The following is a 13,121-nucleotide window of genomic DNA, read 5'->3' on the forward strand; positions in this document are numbered from 1 at the left end:
CTGTTATAATAACCTCTACTCTTCTGGGGAGATGTTCCACTAGATTTTGAATAGTGTTTGTGGAGATTTGTGTTCAAGGACATGAGAAAAGTCAGGTACTGATGTAGAGTGTGGAGGCCTGGGGTGCAGTCAGTGTTCCAATTCATCCCAAAGGTATTTAAGAGGGGTTGAGCTCAGAGATCTATAGCAGGACATTCAAAATATTCCACTCCAAACAATATAGACCATATCTTCATGGAGCTGGCTTTGTGCACACGGATGTTTTCATGCCGGAACAGGTTTGCGGCTCCTAATTTAAGTGAAGGGAAAATGTATTGTGGTAACAGTTTAAGGGAGGAACCACATATGGCTGGAAAATTCAGGTGTCACAATACTTTTGTCTGTAGAATACATGAATATGCGTTGTATATTTTATTTAACAATGTGTCTGTAATCTACGACTATGATTTATTTTAAATTAAAATAAATAATGGAAAAAAGTTTACCTGACGGTGAAACAACTTAATGAGTGAGGAGTTTTAATCAGTTATGGCAGTCTGTTCAAGAAGTAAAGATTTACATTTTTCTTTTCATTTTATTCTTTTAGTATAGTGGAAAAATTGGGTATAGCAAGATTTATAGATTTATACAAAGGTTTGTGCATGTGCAGCAGAAGGACATGGGGTATATCGGTAAGAGACTGCTGAGGATGGAGCCACCAGGAAGAAGGAAAAGAGGAAGACAAAGGAGGAGGTTTTTGGATGTGGTGAAGGAAGACATGCAGGTAGTTGGTTTGAAAGTGGCAGATGTAGAGGACAGAGGGGTATGGAGACGAATGAGCCGCTGTGGCGACCCCTAATGGGAGAAGCAGAATGAACAAGACGGAGAAGATACAAACACATTGCATAATTTGCCATTATTAAAATTTGTGAAACACTGTAATATTAATGTTGGTTTTATGTGGATAGGAACAAGCTAACGATTTTTATTTTAACTCCACTGAAAAATGTCCTGCAGCACTGATTCACACACACCTGACTTGTCATACTGGTTTGTGGAAGGGCATGCACACAAGAAAAACAGCATGGAGATGATGTGAAAATGGCAGCGTTCCAAAGGTCCTGCTGTTTTATAAGACCCGACCTGTGGATTTATTTCATAGTGTCAAAATGTAAAGTAGTTTCAGGCTCATGTGAAAGCTGCCCATCCTTAATGAGCCTCAATTATTCAATACTGTCTGGATCTTACAGTCCAATAAACACAGACAGACATGCCTTAACACACTTTTCATTTTTGTCTCTTATTAGGTTACCACCTCAGTGAGCGTGTTTGACCCATTTGTTTTACAGCTTGCGTTTAAAAGCTTTTAGTAATGCTATCTTTTTATCTTAATTGTACCTCTGTAATGGGTTTATTTTTAATCTTTTGTCACAAAATGGTGCTCTGATTTACACAAGCCTGAAGTAATGATGTAACCATCATTTCTGAATACAGTGTTGTATTAGCATTTAATATTGCCAAACAATGTTGAATTATTGTCTAATATCCTTGTTCCATCAAAGCCTATACTGTAATGTGATGTTAAGTAAGCAGTGTTTGTGTGGGGGCATTTTTTTCATTTCTGTCTGATTTCCTAGAGCCCCGAACAGCACTACAGGGTCTTAAACAGCGTGTGACCGGAATTTGTGTGGGCAGCACTGGATTTTCCTCAAACAACACTGATTGAAAGTGATTGTGTTCGTTTGTCAGCAAGTGGTTCAAATCACCACGTCATGATTAAATCTTGGGCAGTGGAAGCAACATGCACTTAATGTCACAGTTTAGGTCCCTTATTATAGTATGTAAGTGTTTTTTTGTATAATAGTAGTAGTAGTAATAGTAGAGGCCCACAAGAATGACTAGCAGAACAAGCGTTCAGCTACAACCTGTGCTTTATCTTGTGCCACTCACTTGTCCTACTGCTAAATGTCACAGTTCAGCTGAAGTCCAAAATGGCTGTATTACAAAGCTACTTACTGAAATGTAAGCTAAACCCTTTTGGTGTGCCAGGAAATCCCTTATTTGCCAAGGAACTTGGAGCAGCTTCTGAGTACCCTTAGCAAAGTTCAGCTTGATCCAAGAGAATGATATGGGATCAAATCTTATTGAGTAAAAACCTTATTTTACAACCTGCCAGCGATGCTTAATATAATCATGTATGGCCTTTCTCACTTCAGGTGTGTAATATGAAAATAGGCAGAAAGGCTTAAATGGCAGTAGATGTTGTGTTAGTGTTGCCACCATGCTGAAACTGTCATTGATGTCACTGTGTACCATTAAGTCACAAACTATTTACATATGAAAAGCATATTGCTGTAATAGTTACATTGTTGACATAATGGTATACAAGTATAATAAAGTGACAACATTTTCATGTGCACAACTAACTTGAACTTTGGTGTATTGTATTAAAGCTGCCACTTTTTAAATGTTTTTTTTTTTTTATCTTTAATCTTTTTATTTTATTTTATTCACACAGTAAATTTAGCTGGAATTAAATTGGAACTTCATTTCAAGTGTCCAGTCATTTTCCTTGAATATTCGTTTCACAGCCCCCGGCTGAAACCTTTGCAGGGCACAATGCAGGGCATACATGCATGCATATATATGCATGTTCTTCCACTTAGAAATCATGGAGGGGTCTGAAATTGTTATCGTAGGTGCATGTCCAATGTGAGAGACATAATCTAAAAAAAAAAATCCAGAAATCACAATGTATGATTTTTTAACTATTTATTTGTAGGATACAGCTGCAAATAAGTATTTGAACAGCTGAGAAAGTCAATGTTAATATTTGGTACAGTAGCCTTTGTTTGCAATTACAGAGGTCAAACGTTTCCTGTAGTTTTTTTACCAGGTTTGCACACACTGCAGGAGGGATTTTGGCCCACTCCTCCACACAGATCTTCTCTAGATCAGTCCGGTTTCTGGCCTGTCGCTGAGAAACAGGGAGTTTGAGCTCTCTCCGAAGATTCTCTATTAGGTTTAGGTCTGGAGACTGGCTAGGCCACGCCAGAACCTTGATATGCTTCTTACAGAGCCACTCCTTGGTTATCCTGGCTGTGTGCTTCGGGTCATTGTCACATTGGAAGACCCAGCCTCGACCCATCTTCAATGCTCTAACTGAGGGAAGGAGGTTGTTCCCCAAAATCTCGCAATACATGGCCCTGGTCATCCTTTCCTTAATACAGTGCAGTCTCCTGTCCCATGTGCAGAAAAACACCCCAAAGATGATGCTACCACCCCATGCTTCACAGTAGGGATGGTGTTCTTGGGATGGTACTCATCATTCTTCTTCCTCCAAACACGTTTAGTGGAATTATGACCCAAAAGTTAAATTTTGGTCTCATCTGACCACATGACTTTCTCCCATGACTCCTTTGGATCATCCAAATGGTCATTGGCAAACTTAAGACGTGCCTGGACATGTGCTGGTTTAAGCAGGGGAACCTTCTGTGCCATGCATGATTTCAAACCATGACGTCTTAGTGTATTACCAACAGTAACCTTGGAAACGGTGGTCCCAGCTTTTTTCAGGTCATTGACCAGCTCCACCCGTGTAGTTCTGGGCTGATTTCTCACCTTCCTTAGGATCATTGAGACCCCACGAGGTGAGATCTTGCATGGAGCCCTTTAGTGTCTTTGGACAGCTCTTTGGTCCTGGCCATGTTGTTGGATTCTTACTGATTGTATGGGGTGGACAGGTGTCTTTATGCAGCTAACGATCTCTAACAGGTGCATCTAATTTAGGATAATAAATGTAGTGGAGGTGGACATTTTAAAGGCAGACTAACAGGTCTTTGAGGGTCAGAATTCTAGCTGATAGACAGGTGTATCATACAAATAAATAGTTTAAAAATCATATATTGTGGTTTCTGGATTGTTTTTTTTTTCCGATTATGTCTCTCACAGTGGACATGCACCTACGATGACAATTTCAGACCCCTCCATGGTTTCTAAGTGGGAGAACTTGCAAAATAGCAGGGTGTTCAAATACTTATTTTCTCACTGTATATATATATATATATATATATATATATATATATATATATATATATATATACATACATATACATAAATAAAATAGCAATTCCTCTCACAGACAGCAGAGGGCTCTAAAATTGACAAACAGCTTCTTAAAACAGGTCTCGTTAGATAACAAATCGATTTACAGTTTAATGTCACAAAGTAGACAAACTATTATATTTCAAAAGAGAAATAAAAAGTCACCTTGGTAATGCTGGGGCTTGACCCCACAACCTTGTGGGGAACTACTGACAGGTATACCTACGCCTTACCGACTGAGCTATCAAATCTATGAAGTCTTTTCAAAAAAGACAAATAAGTAAAGCAATCTTTAAAACATGTCTCTTTATTTAACCAATCGATTAACAGTTTAATGTGACAAACTAGACATACTATTATATTTCAAAAGAGAAATAAAAACTTTACCTTGGCAATGCTGGGGTTTCATCCCACAACCTTGTGGGGATCTGCTGACCAGTATACCTATGCCTTAATCACTGAGCTATCAGATCTGACTTGTGCACGCAGTCAATAAGCCTAATGAACCAGCATGGCTTCTTTTCCATACTTCAACACCATGTAACTCATATTAAAAGTAGGACAAACAAGTCTTTCAAAAAAGACAAATAAATAAAGCAATCTTTAAAACAGGTCTCTTTAATTAACAAATCCATTTACAGTTTAATGTCACAAAGTCGACTTACTATTATATTTTAAAAGAGAAATAAAAACTTTACCCTGGCAATGCTGGGGATTGAACCCACAACCTCGTGGGGACCTACTGACCCATATCTTCTTCTTCTTCTTTCGGCTGCTCAAATTAGGGGTCGCCACAGCGGATCATCTGTCTCCATACCACCCTGTCATCTACATCTGCCTCTTTCACACCAACTACCTGCATGTCTTCCCTCACCACATCCATGAACCTCCTCCTTGGCCTTCCTCTTTTCCTCCTACCTGGTGGCTCCATCTTCAGCATTCTTCTACCAATATAATTTATGTCCCTTCTCTGCACATGTCCAAACCATCTCAATCTCGCCTCCCTCACCTTGTCACCAAAACATCCTACATGTGCTGTCCCTCTAATAAACTCATTTCTAATCTTGTCCATCCTCGTCACTCCCAACGAAAACCTTAACACCTGCTATCCTGTCTTTTACTCAATGCCACTGTCTCTAATCCATACAACATCGCAGGTCTCACCACAGTCCTATAAACTTTCCTTTCATTCTTGCAGATACCCTACTATCACAAATCACTCCTGTCACTCTTCTCCACCCACTCCACCCTGCCTGCACTCTTTTCTTTACTTCTAACACACTCTCCATTACTTTGCACTGTTGACCCCAGGTACCTGAACCTCCACCTTCTCCACCTCTTCTCCCTGCAACCGCATCACCCACTGCCCTCCCTCTCATTCACACACATGTACTCTGTCTTACTCCTACTGACTTTCATTCCCCTTCTCTCCAGCGCATATCTCCACTCCTCCAGGCTCTTCTCAACCTGCTCTCTACTCTCACCACAAATCACAATATCATCTGCAAACATCATAGTCCAGGGAGACTCCTGTCTGACCTCGTCCGTCAACCTGTCCATCACCACTGCAAACAGGAAAGGGCTCAGGGCCGATCCTTGATGCAGTCCAACCTTCACCCTGAACCAGTCTGTCGTACCTACTGTCCTCATACATGTCCTGCACCACCCTCACATACTTCTCTGACACACCTGACTTCCTCATACAATACCACAACTCCTCTCTTGGCACTCTGTCGTACGCTTTCTCTGAATCCACAAATACACAATGCAATTCCTTCTGTCCTTCTCTATACTTCTCCATCAACATCCTCAAAGCAAATAAGGCATCTGTGGTGCTCTTCCTCGGCATGAAACCATACTGTTGCTCACAGATGGTCACCTCTTCTCTCAGCCTGGCTTCCACTACTCTTTCCCATAACTTCATGGTGTGACTGATCAACTTAATTCTGTAGTTACTGCAGGTCTGCACATCTCCTTATGCTTAAAGATCGGTACCAGCACACTCCTTCTCCATTCCTCAGGCATCCTCTCCCTTCCAGAATCCTGTTAAACAATCTGGTTAAAAACTCCACTGCCATCTCTCCTAAACATCTCACGCTTCTACCGGTATGTTGTCTTTTCACTCTTCATCCTCTTAATTGCTGCTCTCAATTCCTCCTTACTTATCCTATCCTGCTTTACCATCTCCACCTCATATCTCTCTCTCAATCTGGTTAAAAACTCCACTGCCATCTCTCCTAAACATCTCACGCTTCTACCGTATGTCATCTGGTCCAACCGACTTTCCATTCTTCATCCTCTTAATCGCTGCTCTCACTTCCTCCTTACTAATCCTATCTACATCCTGCTTCACCAACTCCACATCCTCCAACCTTCTCTCTGTGATTTTCCTCATTCATCAGCTGCTCAAAATACTCCCTCCACCTTCTCCACCTCTTCTCCTGCAACCGCATCACCCACTGCCCTCCCTCTCATTCACACACATGTACTCTGTCTTACTCCTACTGACTTTCATTCCCCTTCTCTCCAGCGCATATCTCCACCTCCAGGCTCTTCTCAACCTGCTCTACTCTCACCACAAATCACAATATCATCTGCAAACATCATAGTCCAGGGAGACTCCTGTCTGACCTCGTCCGTCAACCTGTCCATCACCACTGCAAACAGGAAAGGGCTCAGGGCCGATCCTTGATGCAGTCCAACCTTCACCCTGAACCAGTCTGTCGTACCTACTGTCCTCATACATGTCCTGCACCACCCTCACATACTTCTCTGACACACCTGACTTCCTCATACAATACCACAACTCCTCTCTTGGCACTCTGTCGACGCTTTCTCTGAATCCACAAATACACAATGCAATTCCTTCTGTCCTTCTCTATACTTCTCCATCAACATCCTCAAAGCAAATAAGGCATCTGTGGTGCTCTTCCTCGGCATGATACCCTACTATCACAAATCACTCCTGTCACTCTTCTCCACCCACTCCACCCTGCCTGCACTCTTTTCTTTACTTCTCTAACACACTCTCCATTACTTTGCACTGTTGACCCCAGGTACCTGAACTCCTCCACCTTCTCCACCTCTTCTCCCTGCAACCGCATCACTCCACTGCCCTCCCTCTCATTTACACACATGTACTCTGTCTTACTCCTACTGACTTTCATTCCCCTTCTCTCCAGCGCATATCTCCACCTCTCCAGGCTCTTCTCAACCTGCTCTCTACTCTCACCACAAATCACAATATCATCTGCAAACATCATAGTCCAGGAGACTCCTGTCTGACCTCGTCCGTCAACCTGTCCATCACCACTGCAAACAGGAAAGGGCTCAGGGCCGATCCTTGATGCAGTCCAACCTTCACCCTGAACCAGTCTGTCGTACCTACTGTCCTCATACATGTCCTGCACCACCCTCACATACTTCTCTGACACACCTGACTTCCTCATACAATACCACAACTCCTCTCTTGGCACTCTGTCGTCGCTTTCTCTAAATCCACAAATACACAATGCAATTCCTTCTGTCCTTCTCTATACTTCTCCATCAACATCCTCAAAGCAAATAAGGCATCTGTGGTGCTCTTCCTCGGCATGAAACCATACTGTTGCTCACAGATGGTCACCTCTTCTCTCAGCCTGGCTTCCACTACTCTTTCCCATAACTTCATGGTGTGACTGATCAACTTAATTCCCCTGTAGTTACTGCAGGTCTGCACATCTCCCTTATGCTTAAAGATCGGTACCAGCACACTCCTTCTCCATTCCTCAGGCATCCTCTCCCTTCCAGAATCCTGTTAAACAATCTGGTTAAAAACTCCACTGCCATCTCTCCTAAACATCTCACGCTTCTACCGGTATGTCATCTGGTCCAACCGACTTTCCATTCTTCATCCTCTTAATCGCTGCTCTCACTTCCTCCTTACTAATCCTATCTACATCCTGCTTCACCAACTCCACATCCTCAACCTTCTCTCTCTGTGATTTTCCTCATTCATCAGCTGCTCAAAATACTCCCTCCACCTTCTCAACACACTCTCCTCACTAGTCAACACATTTCCTCTCCATCCTTTATTGCTCTAACTTGCAGTACATCCTTCCCAGCTCGGTCCCTCTGCCTGGCCAATCGGTATAAATCCTTTTCTCCTTCCTTAGTGTCCAACCTCTTATACAGCTCCTCATATGCCTTTTCCTTGGCTTTCGCCACATCCCTTTTACCTGCTGCCGCATCTCCTTGTACTCCTGCCTACTTTTCTCATCACTCTGTCGATCCCACTTCTGTTTTGCCAACCTCTTTCCCCTAATGCTCTCCTGCACTTCCTCATTCCACCACCACGTCTCCTTGTCTTGCTTTCTATTTCCAGATGTCACACCAAGTACTTTTCTAGCTGCCTCCTCATCACTCCTGCAGTAGTTGCCCAATCATCTGGCACCTCTTCACCACCACCAAGCCCCTGTCTGACCTCTTCCCTGAACCTCACACTACACTCTTCCTCCTTCAGTTTCCACCATCTTATTCTTCTTTCAATCCTTACTTTCCTCCTCTTCTTCTTCGCCTCCAAAACCATCCTACAGACCACCATCCGATGCTGTCTAGCTACACTGTCCCCGCCAACACCTTACAGTCTCCAATCTCCTTCAGGTTGCATCTCCTGCATAGCACATAGTCCACCTGTGTGCACCTTCCTCCACTCTTATCGTCACCCTATGATCCTCCTTCTTCTTAAAATACGTGTTCACCACTGCCATTTCCATCCTTTTAGCAAAATCTACCACCATCTGCCCTTCCACATTCCTCTCCTTAAAACCATACCTACCCATCACCTCCTCATCACCTCTGTTCCTTCACCTACATGCCCATTAAAGTCTGCCCCAATCACCAATCGTTCTTTCCTAGGTACACCATCTACCACTTCATCTAATTCACTCCAGAATCTTTCCTTTTCCTCCATCTCACAGCCAACTTGTGGAGCATAGGCACTGATGACATTTATCATCATCCTTCAACTTCCACCTTCACGATCATCACCCTATCAGAAACTCTCTTCACCTCCACTACACTCTTACTGTACTCTTCCTTCAGAATCACCCCTACACCATTTCTCTTCCATCCACACCATGATAAAACAGTTTAAACCCACCTCCAATGTTCCTGGCCTTACTCCCTTTCCACTTGGTCTCCTGAACACACAGCATATCTACCTTTCTCCTCTCCATCATATCAGCTACTTCTCTCCCTTTACCCGTCATAGTACCAAGATTTAAAGTACCAACCCGAACCTCTACTCTCCTACACTGCTCCTTTTCCTGCTGTCTCTGTAGACGTCTTCCTCCTCTCCTTCTCCTCCTTCGGCCAACAGTAGCCCAATTTCCACTGGTACCCTGTCGGCTAACGATACCTGTGGCGGTCGTTGTTAACCCGGGCCTCGACCGATCCGGTATGAAATTCTCATTTGTGATCCGCATATTTGATTTGGCACATGTTTTACGCTGGATGCCCTTCCTAACGCAACCCTCCCCATTTACCCGGGCTTGGGACCGGCACTCAGAGTGCACTGGCTTGTGCCCCCCTAATGGTTGGGTTACCTACTGAGCTATCAAATCTGACTTTCTTAAGCAGTCAATAAGCCTAATGAACCAGCATGGCTTCTTCTCCATACTTCAACACCATGTAACTCATTAAAAGTAGGACAAACAAGTCTTTCAAAAAAGACAAATAAATAAAGCAATCTTTAAAACAGGTCTCTTTAATTAACAAATCCATTTACAGTTTAATGTCACAAAGTCAACTTACTATTATATTTTAAAAGAGAAATAAAAACATTACCTTGGCAATGCTGGGGTTTAAACCCACAACCTTGTAGGGACCTACAGACCCGTATACCTATGCCTTACCCACTGAGCTATCAAATCGACAGTTGTAAACAGTCAATAAGCCTAATGAACCAGCAAGGCTTCTTTTCCATACTTCAACGCCATGTAACTCATATTAAAAGTTTGCCAAACAAGTCTTTCAAAAAAGACAAATAAATAAAGCAATCTTTAAAACAGGTCTCTTTAATTAACAAATCGATTTCCAGTTTAATGTCACAAAGTCGACTTACTTTTATATTTCAAAAATGAAATAAAAACTTCACCTAGGTTACACTGGGGTTTTAACCCACAACCTTGCGGGGATCTACTGATCTGTATACCTATGCCTTAAACACTGAGCTATCAGATGCGACATTTGCAAGCAGTCAATAAGCCTATTGAACCAGCATCGCTTCTTTTCGATACTTCAACACCATGTAACTCATATTAAAAGAAGGCCAAACAAGTCTTTCAAAAAAGACAAAGAAATAAAGCAATCTTTTAAACAGGTCTTTTTAATTATCAAATAGATTAACAGTTAAATGTCACAAAGTAGATAAACTATTAGATTTCAAAAAAGAAATAAAATTATTAATTTGGCTGTGCAAGGGCTTGAACCCACAACCTTATGGATAACTGCTGAGCAGTAAACCAATGTCTTACCCACTGAGCTAACCTATCCTGTCTTTGCAAGCAGTCAATATGCCTAATGAACCAACAAGGCTTCTTTTCCATACTTCAACACCATGTAACTCATTAAAAGAAGGCCAAACAAGTCTTTCAAAAAAGACAAAGATATAAAGCAATATTTTAAACACATCTCTTTAATTATCAAATAGATTTACAGTTTAATGTCACAAAGTAGACAAACTATTAGATTTTAAACAAGAAATTAAATTGTTACCTTGGCTGTGTCGGGGATGTAACCCACAACATTGTAGGGCCCTGCAGATAGATAAACAAACGCCTGAACCAATTGAGCTATCAGTTCCCACTTGAAGAAGCAGTCAATAAGCCTAATGAACCAACATGGCTTCTTTTCCATACTTCAACACCATGTAACTCATATTAAAAGAAGCCTAATGAACCAACCATGTAACTCATATTAAAAGAAGGCCAAACAAGTCTTTCAATTAAGACAAAGAAATAAAGCAATCTTTTAAACAGGTCTTTTTAATTATCAAATAGATTCACAGTTTAATGTCACAAAGTAGACAAACTATTAGATTTCAAAAACGAAATAAAATTGCTACCTTGGCTGTGTCGGGGCTTGAACCCACAACCTTGTGGGGACCTGCTAACAGATAAACCAACGCCTTAACTCATTGAGCTATCATTTCCATACTAAACATGTCTCTTTAATTATCAAATAGATTTACAGTTTAATGTCCCAAAGTAGATAAACTATTAGATTTCAAAAAGAAATTAAATTATTACATTGGCTGTGCAAGGGCTTGAACCCACAACCTTATGGATAACTGCTGAGCAGTAAACCAATGCCTTACCCACTGAGCTAACCTATCCTGTCTTTGCAAGCAGTCAATATGCCTAATGAACCAACATGGCTTCTTTTCCATACTTCAACACCATGTAACTCATTAAAAGAAGGCCAAACAAGTCTTTCAAAAAAGACAAAGATATAAAGCAATATTTTAAACACATCTCTTTAATTATCAAATAGATTTACAGTTTAATGTCACAAAGTAGACAAACTATTAGATTTTAAACAAGAAATTAAATTGTTACCTTGGCTGTGTCGGGGATGTAACCCACAACATTGTAGGGCCCTGCAGATAGATAAACAAACGCCTGAACCAATTGAGCTATCAGTTCCCACTTGAAGAAGCAGTCAATAAGCCTAATGAACCAACATGGCTTCTTTTCCATACTTCAACACCATGTAACTCATATTTAAAGAAGCCTAATGAACCAACCATGTAACTCATATTAAAAGAAGGCCAAACAAGTCTTTCAAAAAAGACAAAGAAATAAAGCAATCTTTTAAACAGGTCTTTTTAATTATCAAATAGATTAACAGTTTAATGTCACAAAGTAGACAAACTATTAGATTTCAAAAACGAAATAAAATTGCTACCTTGGCTGTGTCGGGGCTTGAACCGACAACCTTGTGGGGACCCGCTAAGAGATAAACCAATGCCTTAACCCATTGAGCTATCCTCTCCATACTAAACATGTCTCTTTAATTATCAAATAGATTTACAGTTTAATGTCCCAAAGTAGATAAACTATTAGATTTCAAAAAAGAAATTAAATTATTACATTGGCAGTGCCAGGGTTTGAACCCACAACCTTATGGGCAACTGCTGATCGGTAAACCAATGCCTTACCCACTGAGCTATCCTATCCGGTCTTTGCAAGCAGTCAATATGCCTAATGAACCAACATGGCTTCTTTTCCATACTTCAACACTATGTAACTCATATTAAAAGAAGGCCAAACAAGTCTTTCAAATAAGACAAAGAAATAAAGCAATCTTTTAAACAGGTCTTTTTAATTATCAAATCGATTTACAGTTTAATGTCACAAAGTCGACTTACTATTATATTTTAAAAGAGAAATAAAAACTTTACCTTGGCAATGCTGGGATTTGAACACACAACCTTGTGGGGAATTGTGACCCGTATACCTATGCCTTAACCACGGAGCTATCACATCTGCCTAATGAACCAGCATGGCTTCTTTTCTATACTTCAACACCATGTAACTCATTAAATGTAGGACAAACAAGTCTTTTAAAAAAGACAAAGAAATAAAGCAATCTTTTAAAGCAGTTTAAAGCACTGACATTTACTTTTTAAAACAAAAAGTAAAAAAAGTTGCTTTATTGAAAACATAATATCCAGTTGTTAGGTGTTGTTTTACCCAGAATTCTCCATAGTGTTTCACCACTAATGCACAGTAATTGCGAGCTGTGGCTTTGAAAGGGGTTTAACAGGAAGTCATTGTCTTATATATGCTATATATCTGGTCCATTACTATAATACAGTTATTCTTATAATGAGTAAACAATTTTGAGAAAGGGAGAGATGTAAAGAGGACATAGGGTGTGTTTGTTATTGTGAAGAATATGAGATTAGATTGATTAGTTTAATTTGACTGAAGCCGGAGAGAATAAAAGGGGCTCAAAAGATCGAGTCAGAAATACAGAAGTCAGCAGAACCACAG

The sequence above is a fragment of the Silurus meridionalis genome, chromosome 6 (assembly GCF_014805685.1).
Source record: "Silurus meridionalis isolate SWU-2019-XX chromosome 6, ASM1480568v1, whole genome shotgun sequence".
Classification (NCBI taxonomy): Eukaryota; Metazoa; Chordata; class Actinopteri; order Siluriformes; family Siluridae; genus Silurus; species Silurus meridionalis.